This window comes from Pinus tabuliformis, chromosome 6 (assembly GCF_031772625.1).
Source record: "Pinus tabuliformis cultivar Carrire ecotype Pingquan chromosome 6, CPIR1, whole genome shotgun sequence".
Taxonomy (NCBI): domain Eukaryota; kingdom Viridiplantae; phylum Streptophyta; class Pinopsida; order Pinales; family Pinaceae; genus Pinus; species Pinus tabuliformis.
In genome coordinates this window covers 1,393,354,398-1,393,364,606 of record NC_142292.1, presented here as the reverse complement: position 1 = coordinate 1,393,364,606, position 10,209 = coordinate 1,393,354,398, and the positions used below count along the sequence as shown (strand labels likewise).

Here is a 10,209-nt window from a genome sequence, read left to right as displayed (position 1 = left end):
ACCAATCTAAAAACCCTTAACCCTTTATTATATATTCAAAATATGTATCTATATATTTTTCCACGACCTATATCCTAATATAAACTATATAAACTCACTGTGCTATGGTATTGCTCCGAGCTAAGCCCTATGGAATGGGAATGAATAACCCACCTTAGACCAGAATTTACCGCTGATATGCGTAGGACGCATCGTACCATTTTAGTCAAATATTTACTGTTGATCAAATTGATTGAATTTACAAGTAATTTGATTTGACAGTTGACCTGTCATATTACCGTTTCTTCCTTATGCGACAGATCACCATAGAAACCCAAGAAACTTAGCATCATTTGCCTGGCCCATTGGGGTCTGTTTCAAAGGATTGAATAAAGATTCCTCGACCATTTACCTGTGGAGTCATTAGCTGCTTAACTTCTCCAATGACCTCACAACTACTCTGCCATCACCCATTCATAGAAGGGAACAACATTTTCAAGCGTATATCCGTATTCATATAATATGATATCTAGATTTTGATTAGGACAAACACCAATTAGTCTGATAACCAATTCTACAGGAGAAATATTTAGTCCACCTTGTTATCCTAGTAATCGCCTTCAATTTATCGATTCCATTGACATAAACAGATCCCGGATTTAAGAATTTTGAATAGGCTATAACAACGCTCTTTATTTATCTATAAATACACAATAAATATTGTTGCGTCCAAACGGTTACAGCAGTAGTAGGAAATTACAAAATATATAGATTTGGAAAAATCCATAACCCTGAGCACCATAGCCTATGTTGTTACTTTATGCGTCGAAGCGTTACAGAAGTACAAGATATGTATAGAGAAAAAAGCGATAACCTTAGCAAACACTAAGCACCATAGCCTATCTTCTTGCTTACAACTTACAACGTATCACAGACCGTTGGCGCAAAGGACAGCACGTTCCTCCCGTTGTCATAGAGTATTTGGTAGTTCTGCTGTTGAATGTTACCGAATATTGACATCCCATTGCTGGACAACATTGCAAGGCATGCTATGCCACTGGCATCAGTATATATGTAGTTCTCTTTTGGCAAATTGAAATCTGCTCCTTCGAAGTGGAAAGTTATTGTCGGAAAGTTTGGAGTTGAAGAGGCAGATTGTGGGTCAAAACACAGATCCAGCCCAATCTTAGACCCATCAACCTGCGGGAGACTAACTGATGAGATCACTGCTTCCTTCACAGCGTCATATCCAGTTTGTTCAAGATATGTGACAGTGGTTCCGGAGTCTATGATAACTCCGCCATTCCCATCAAATTGAAGATCAAAAGTACCATCAGGGATGTCCAATAATTGGCCACCAACGCTGATTCCCTCCAACGAAAGATAATAGAAAGTTGGCTTCGATCTGCTTTGAACCAGGGGAGTCGAACTGAAAGTCTTCGCCTTCAAACTAGCGGTCTGGCCCATAAACAAAGGACTGGTTTTGGAAGGTGGATCAGTAACAGAGACGAGACAGTAAGAAAACTTGTTACCCACAGACTGGCCAAGCTGTGAGATGAAGGACAGAGGACCTCGGCCGAAGCCTACTAATCCACCTCCTTGGGTAAAGCCACCTCCTTCATTGTCCTGCCCGCAGCCAAACGCAATATGGGGAAGGGATTGAGAAGAAAGGGTAAAGCTCTCGTAAGCAAGGATACCCTCCGTGGAGGACTGGTCACCATAAGTATACAAGTATTCGCAATTTGAACCACTGCAAGAATACATCGGAAGAGCTTGGCAAAGAGAACTTGAGCAGGGGACCTTACTATAACTGGAAGAGTGGGAGGGATCAAAGATTGGAGTTGGCTGCCTATAGCAATCACTGCAGGGCTTACACTGCGTCCATGTGAGGTCGCTGCCGGTGTCCAGAATTGCAGAAAAGGATAATGATGGCGTACCAATCGCCATCTTCATGAGAAATTCTCCATTTCCTGCATATACTGGAGCCTCCACTGCCTTCACTTCATCAACAGATCTCTGCAGTTTCTGTAGTCTGTCTTGACTGCGTTTGATCGCTCGTTTCAGACGGTCAGTGGATGTAATATTTCCTGGAGAGAATGGAGAAAGCGGTGAATCTGTACGCACAAGATCTATTCTCAATCCAATAAGGGGTTCCTCTGGTAATCCTACACCAACTACTTCATGTACTGGAAAGTTGGTTACATGCCTGCATTGGATCAGAGGAAATACCGAGATGAACAGCGTGAAAGTAATAAGCAGCCATTTGCAGGCATCGAAAGATCTAGCCAATTGCCTAGCCATATCTTGTCTACAACTCCCTAGAGACATTTCCGGAGATTAGGAGAACAACTAACAAGAGGATACAAAAGGATGAAGGGAAGATTATGTTGTCCTCCGTGAGATCCATCGAATTTATAGGAAGCAGAGTACCTCCCTTAGTCGCAAGGATCAATGGGTATCTATGAACTTGACAGATATGAACGGAGAATTGAACTATTTGAGACATCAGTGATATTTTTTCCAATTATTATTGTGGAATCCCACTCCCCAGACAAGCAGATTCTTTCACTTTTTCGTTTAGACTCCCAGCTCATGAGCAACTATACCTTTTATATTTTATGATGCATAAAAAGTAAAGCTTTTTCCATTCAAACGATTCTCCATAGCTGAATAAAAGCTACACGCCGTTTCATATTATAACAGTCACTGAAGCTATATACACCATTGTCCGGGGAGAATCGTAATGAAGAGGTTCAAATCTCCTGATTCACACTGACATATAGAAGAGGTATGTTTAGGCACTTGCATATGGAAGAGTTATGTTTAGGTATTTAGAGTTTATAGTGGCTTAATGTAATACACGACCACCAACCTCATTGTTAAATTCGATTTATATAAATAGATATATATCTATATACGCCATTGTCAAATTCGATTTTAAGAATATATATACACAAAATTCTTGTTTGTTAGGCGGGCAAACGAAGCTCGGATTCCATCGGGGGATCGAACCGAGATGGGTTCACAGATTCAACCCGCCTTCTGTTTCAAGTATGTTTTAAGAGCAGATACTCAGTTCAAATCATCATAGGTTCCATGGGTGGAGTCCTATACAACTCCGCTGATACGAATCTTGTCAATGGCTGTGCGCTTTGATATGATTATAAAGCTTTTCTGATAGATCTTTTCCTTTCTCACATCCTATCGGCCTCTACTTTAGAATTAGATGAAACGGTGAGAGATTCTCCTGGTGGGGGTCTGTGAATAGGAGTCTTGGCAGTAACAGTGAGCCTTTAGATGAATATGAGGCTAACTGCTGGTCGATCATAATTGATAATTGGATGAGATAGTGAAAGATTGTGCTGGTGGGGCTGTGTCTAACTAATCCTGTTTAAAAGAATCTTGGTAATCTACGCATTTAGATGAATGATAAGGGTGCCTGCCAATCCAATTTTTTGTTTTACTTGCATTTGCTTTATTGCATCCGACTAATAGCATTAATCACACGAAATCGTGAGAGATTCTGTCCGTAGGGTTTGTGAAGTGCCAAGGGGAATCTCGGCAATGACACTGCGCTATAAGATATTTATAAGGCTACATCAGATTCACCCAGCATACCTGCACTAAAGTTACTAGGCAACCACAATAATTAAAACCCTACGTTGTCTGATGTCTTCGCTTACTGGAAGTGGGAAAAAGATTTTGATACGGTATAGCGATTCCCATGATCCTTCCTTCCCCTGTACTTGAAATATTCGTTCAGACTGCCATTATTGTCGCTGGTGCTTTTGGCTAGATGCCAAGCTTATCCTACGGATCCGACAACTTTCCACATTCACGAAAATTTTTGGAAAAGGAGTGCCACCAGGGGTTAAATTTGAGGCCCGTATGTCCGTATTTCGCATTTTTATCCGTAAAATACGTTTTAGTTTTGAACCTCCACGTCATGCGCATTTCGCATTTTTATCCGTAAAATACGTTTTAGTTTTGAACCTCCACGTCATGCGCAACTTGCCATTCAGTGTCATATTGACGGGCATGTTTAAAAATTAAAAGTAAAAAAAAAAAAAAAAAATTATAAATTTTATTTATATATATATTTAACCTATGGCATTTTTAATATGGTGTGAATCTTTCAATCTGTAACAGTGTAACCTTATAAATTTATAATCTCCATACTCCGGCCAAGGCAACTTGCAAGTTTAGCATTTATTGACAAAGTACAGTGATCGGATGGCTATCAGATCTGTGGATTTTGCATTCAATTCGCATTCAATTCACATTTGGCCCTTCGGGTTTACCGCTTACGAGTTACCAACTTACCACCTGTAAACTTTAACACCGCTTACCAGTTACCAACTTACCACCTGTAAACTTTAACACCGCTTACCAGTTACCAACTTACCACCTGCAAACTTTAATACGTATAAGATTCCATTAATGAGTCCTGTGGCGGCCTGCGGGGAAATAATCCATCGCTTAAAGCTTTATCGTCAATTTACCACCGAATCCCGATCACTTGTGAGTCTGTGATGTGCTGTAGCCTGTAAGTTGTGACTCAGAGTCATCTTCAGTGCTTGTCTGTGTGTAAATTGGTGGGAGAATTGGATTATGGTAGATAGGTCTTTCGAACGTCGATGTCGGCCAGCACCCCGCTTGTAAGGCATCCGGGTGATGGTGCGACGGGCGCCGGGCACGAACGCACGACGGGCGCACGATGGGCGCGCGACAACCGCGTTTGCGACGAGCTACGGTAGGAGAGCGACACCATTGCGACAAAACTTGCGACGATACGGCTGCACGAAAAATGACTAAGTGTCATGTACGCATGTGTTATGTGAGCGCACGAAGACTTATATGCATTGGACGTGGGCATAAGACTTATAACCAAGCCGACATCATAAAATATAATGTGGGGGCTTCATGATATAAGTTAAGTGGTCGGCCTAAAGTGAGTACGCATGATGTGAAGCGTATATATATGGGAAGGCTGCTCCTCATTCGAATCAACTCATCTTCGTTCATCTCATACGCACAGAGGTAAAAGGCTTGCACAGTTTTGGAGGAGGATACACATACCTCATGCGTAGGCCAGCCTAAGTGCGAGGTGGAAGTACCTTGGGGTTTGAGGTGCGAAGGTTCAAGCTGCAAGTGCAATTTTATGCAGGATTCAGTAGGAAGGACGAGTGACCCGGGTGAGCACTCCTTCTTATGCGAAGGTGCATAAAATGATGTAAAAGGTTGTTCTATGCCTTGTTGTAAAATTATTCTAAGTATTGGCTTGGAGTTTGCCAAGCATTACTTGTGTTGTAATATTGTAGAAGCTATTATAATATATTGTTGGGCAGACTTTCTCAGAGTTGCCCCTCCCTTTGTACTTGCTTATTGTTGATGTTCTCGGTTTATTGTTCATGGTTAATAATTGAGAATGGTCTTCACTAAAGTATAAAGGATAATGCTTTATTCAGTTGCAAAAACATAAGCTAAGTATGTTCATGTTGAAGTAGGCGTAGTCCACGGGTGTTAGTACTGTTAAAAAGAAAGTGCTCGGTGGTGCCGCACCTCGCTACAAGCGGTTGGAAGATCACCGCAGGTGTAGGGGCGTGACAGTTGGTATCAGAGCTTGGTCAGAGCTGGTGAGCAAAGGTTGCTCGTGGCAGTGATAAGGGTACTTGCAGGTGAAGGAAGCCGTTTCACATGAAGTGGAACAAGGGTTGGTTCAGGTTGCAGGATACTCGGTGGAATTGTTGAATGGTCGAGACTAGATCATAAAGGAAGAAAAAGCTGGTCGAAATGGCAGCTGGGTCTCAGGCTGGGTCTAGTCATGATGAGAAGGATACTACTATTGGGTTCATTGAAAAGGTGGTGGAAAAGATAGAGAATATGGAGATTTCTTGGAAAGAAGAACTCGATGAACTCCGAACATAGAATGATGAGCTTAAGACACAAAATGAGTACACTGATCTTAGGTGTGCACAACTTGAACAAAGAGTCAAAGAGGTCGAGGAATCAAGAAATCAAGGTCTTGCAGAGATCGTGAACTTGAAGAAGACTCTTGAAGATACAAAGAATGAGCTTACGATTATGAAGAGGGCCATGGGGCATAATTCATTTGGAGGAATGCCTCATATGAAGGTCAAGGAACCGGAATCTTATGATGGAACAAGGAAGGCAGCAATTCTTGGCAACTTCTTGTGGGACGTGGAGCAGTACTTGGAGCGGTTGAACCTGGTTGATGGTGAGACACAAGTCAAGGTAGCTACTCAGTTCTTGACAAAGGATGCTAAGATGTGGTGGCGAAGGAGAGTGGACCAGATTGCCAATGGCAGTGCTGATGACATCACTTCGTGGAAAGACTTGAAGAAGGCTTTGCAGACCCACTTCAGTCCTCAGGATGACACATGGGAAGCAAGGACCAAACTCAAGTACATAAAGCAAATAGGAAGCCTACAAGCATACCAGCAAGAGTATTCAAGTGCAGCTTTGGAACTTCATGACATGGCAGAAAAAGACAAGGTGTTCAACTTCATTATGGGATTGAAACCTTGGGCACGCAACGAGGTGAGGAGACAGAAGATTAGAACACTTGAAGAAGCTTTTGCTGCAGTTGATAGGTTGGTGGATCACTTTGAGGAAACTTCTGATGACAAGAAGAAGAAGACCGAAAAGCCAAAAGAGAAGAAGGATGATGGTGCTTCAAAATCGGAGGATGGCCCGAAAATGAAGAACCCTTTGAAGTGTTGGTTATGTGCAGGACCACACACGGTGAAGAATTGTCCCTCTAAACCAAAGGTAGCTATGGTTGCACAGTCTGATGATGAGAGTAATGATGCTTCTGTGGGGATGATGTAGATACTTGGTGCTTCTGCTACTACAGAAGTAGTCTCTAAGAGAGACCCAGAAAGAAACAAGTTAGAGTATGTTCGAATGAAGGTTGGAGGTACTAGTGTACTCACTATGGTGGATAGTGGGGCTTCTCACAACTTCATGGGAGAAGATACTGCAAGAAGAATTGGGCTGAAGTTTGTACCGGCAAAGGCACAAATGAAGACAATGAATTCTCCTCCTATGGACATTCTTGGTATAGCTGAGAAAGTGGACACTACACTTGGTGAATGGACCGGAAAGGTGGACTTCACTATAGTGCGGATTGATGACTACGAAGCTGTATTGGGGATGGAGTTTATGAAACAATTCGATGCTATGATTGTACCACATTTGAAGAAGCTCTACATTTATGATGGAAGGGAAGATGTGCCCATCGGTGTGCCTACCGTTGGTGCAACAAGACCTTATTGTAAAGTGGGAGCAATGCAAATGGAGGATAAGGAAAAAGTGAACAAGCGGTTGTCCACTGTTGAGGCAAAGCTTGTGGAGCAGTCAGTGGTCATCAAGACACTTTCAGATAGCATCTTGGACTTAACAAGAAGGCTAGAGCTGGTGGAAGATGATGATGATGATGATGAGGTATATGTGAGGCCGGATGTCCAGAAGGAAGACCGGGTTGCTTATCTACAAAGGATGGAGATTGAGGATCCTGATAGATGGATCGAGTTGATTAGTGAGGGAGAGCCTTCAGGCTCTACTCCCTCTACATCTTCTTAGATGAGTAAGAAGATGGGCTCATTGTTAGCTGCTCATGGCAGTGAGTCCTCAAGCATATGGAGCAGGTATGATTGATGATGGCATGTTGCAGATGAGATGGATGGAGTTTCCATGGACCTGGGCATGGATCGTGGAGATACATACTTTGGTATGGTGAGCTTGGTGGCAGTTGGTCACTAGGCCGAGACATGGTGGAGACAGTGGTTCTACATATGTTGCAGTGATGTTTGCCTTATGTGGAGGAGTCAACATCATGGATGATGGTATGTTGTCGAGGACGACAATGATTTCAGGTGGAGGAGAATGTAAGGCCTCCGGGTGATGGTGCGACGGGCGCCGGGCACGAACGCACGACGGGCGCACGATGGGCGCGCGACAACCGCGTTTGCGACGAGCTGCGGTAGGAGAGCGACACCATTGCGACAAAACTTGCGACGATACGGCTGCACGAAAAATGACTAAGTGTCATGTACGCATGTGTTATGTGAGCGCACGAAGATTTATATGCGTTGGACGTGGGCATAAGACTTATAACCAAGCCGACATCATAAAATATAATGTGGGGGCTTCATGATATAAGTTAAGTGGTCGGCCTAAAGTGAGTACGCATGATGTGAAGCGTATATATATGGGAAGGTTGCTCCTCATTCGAATCAACTCATCTTCGTTCATCTCATACGCACAGAGGTAAAAGGCTTGCGCAGTTTTGGAGGAGGATACGCATACCTCATGTGTAGGTCAGCCTAAGTGCGAGGTGGAAGTACCTTGGGGTTTGAGGTGCGAAGGTTCAAGCTGCAAGTGCAATTTTATGCAGAATTCGGTAGGAAGGACGAGTGACCCGGGTGAGCACTCCTTCTTATGCGAAGGTGCATAAAATGATGTAAAAGGCTGTTCTATGCCTTGTTGTAAAATTATTCTAAGTATTGGCTTGGAGTTTGCCAAGCATTCCTTGTGTTGTAATATTGAAGAAGCTATTATAATATATTGTTGGGCAAACTTTCTGGGAGTTGCCCCTCCCTTTGTACTTGCTTATTGTTGATGTTCTCAGTTTATTGTTCATGGTTAATAATTGAGAATGGTCTTCACTAAAGTATAAAGGATAATGCTTTATTCAGTTGCAAAAACATAAGCTAAGTATGTTCATGTTGAAGTAGGCGTAGTCCACGGGTGTTAGTATTGTTAAAAAGAAAGCGCTCGGTGGTGCCACACCTCGCTACAAGCGGTTGGAAGATCACCGCAGGTGTAGGGGCGTGACACCGCTGATCTATGCATCGTGAATCAGGTATTTTGAATTCTTTGATATGTATCGCATAGCGTTTGGTTTTTATACGCTGAAATCTCTGCATCGCTCGGGTGGATATTTTGAAGGTAAAGAAATTCATGAAAAAGTTGGAAGGTATCGCTCTAAAAAAGATTAAAATGAAGAATATGGGACGAGAAAAGAAAATAAGCTGTCAAGATGGTATTTCAGTTTTGAAAATGAAAGCTTTATTAAAAATCATTTATTTTTTATCATCTCCTTAAACTGAAATTAGACTGATTTTTGAAAATCTAGGGTAACACTTATCCCATTTTTTTGGTGTGCGCAGGCATGATCATTTTATGCATCCAAAATATATGTTCCTAGTTCCTACCCATTATCATTTTATGTTCCCAAAATATCTATTTGATGTTCAGATTTTTTGTGAAAATATGAGCAGCACTGTTTTACATAGTTGAATTTAACTTTTAATGTATAGAATATTTTTTAACTATTATTACAAATATCCCTATAACATTACTTTTGTTTTGCTAGTATATTTCTTTCATTTTTGAATTGCAATGGTTTTAGCGATGCTGCCTTCCTCCATCTCTGAATTAGTTAAAATCACAATGATGGCAAAATCCGTGATGGGCCTATTTTCTGGGCTGATTCCCGTGAAGATTATTGACTCGACATGTTGCTCCTATATTCGATCAAGATCATGTCTGTCGCGGTTTTGGACTCGTTTGATTTCGAATGCCTTCTGTTAAGTCTTACAACCCCATATTAATATTGGGTGATGTAAGTTGATAATTCCTGTGTTGCTATGCTCGATTTTATTCTTAACAAACCAGTTCACAGAGCACAGACAAGGTGGAGTTGGTGCGATCGTTGCTCAAAGTGGACACCTAAGGAGGACGGTCGCATGGTAAGTACCCTCCTACTGTTTCAATCTCAGAACCTGAATATTTGTTCTATGTTCCTGCATTTCTGTCAAGGTTCTATGCTATTAACTACCGCCACACTCCTTAGTGGGCACTTCATTCTATTCAATTTAGGAGTGTGGGAGAATCAACAAATTCACCAGTTACAACAGTCACTTGAAATTTGACTGCCCTCTGTGCAGTCCGGTCCAAGTTCTGTCCATATATTTGACTGTTGGGTTTCGCATTGAATGAATGTTTGAGTATTGGGTTTTGCATTGGAAAGTGGGTATCACACGGTTTTGTTGTGATTGAATTCTGAGTAAGGGGTTTACACCCATGAATTTTGCGCAGTAAGTCTTCTATATGTTTGAAATTTCAGTAGAGCTTGATGCATTGAATCCATTTGTCTTTAGTGGGATATTAAACCAGTTGAATTCTGAGTAGTGGGTTATGTAA

General features: G+C 42.0%; 1 pseudogene; it reads right to left on the bottom strand.

Moving 5' to 3' along the window:
- Window positions 1-652: 652 nt before the first annotated feature.
- Window positions 653-2,380, bottom strand: LOC149263835 (aspartic proteinase nepenthesin-2 pseudogene; annotated as a pseudogene).
- Between the last annotated feature and the right edge of the window lie 7,829 nt (window positions 2,381-10,209).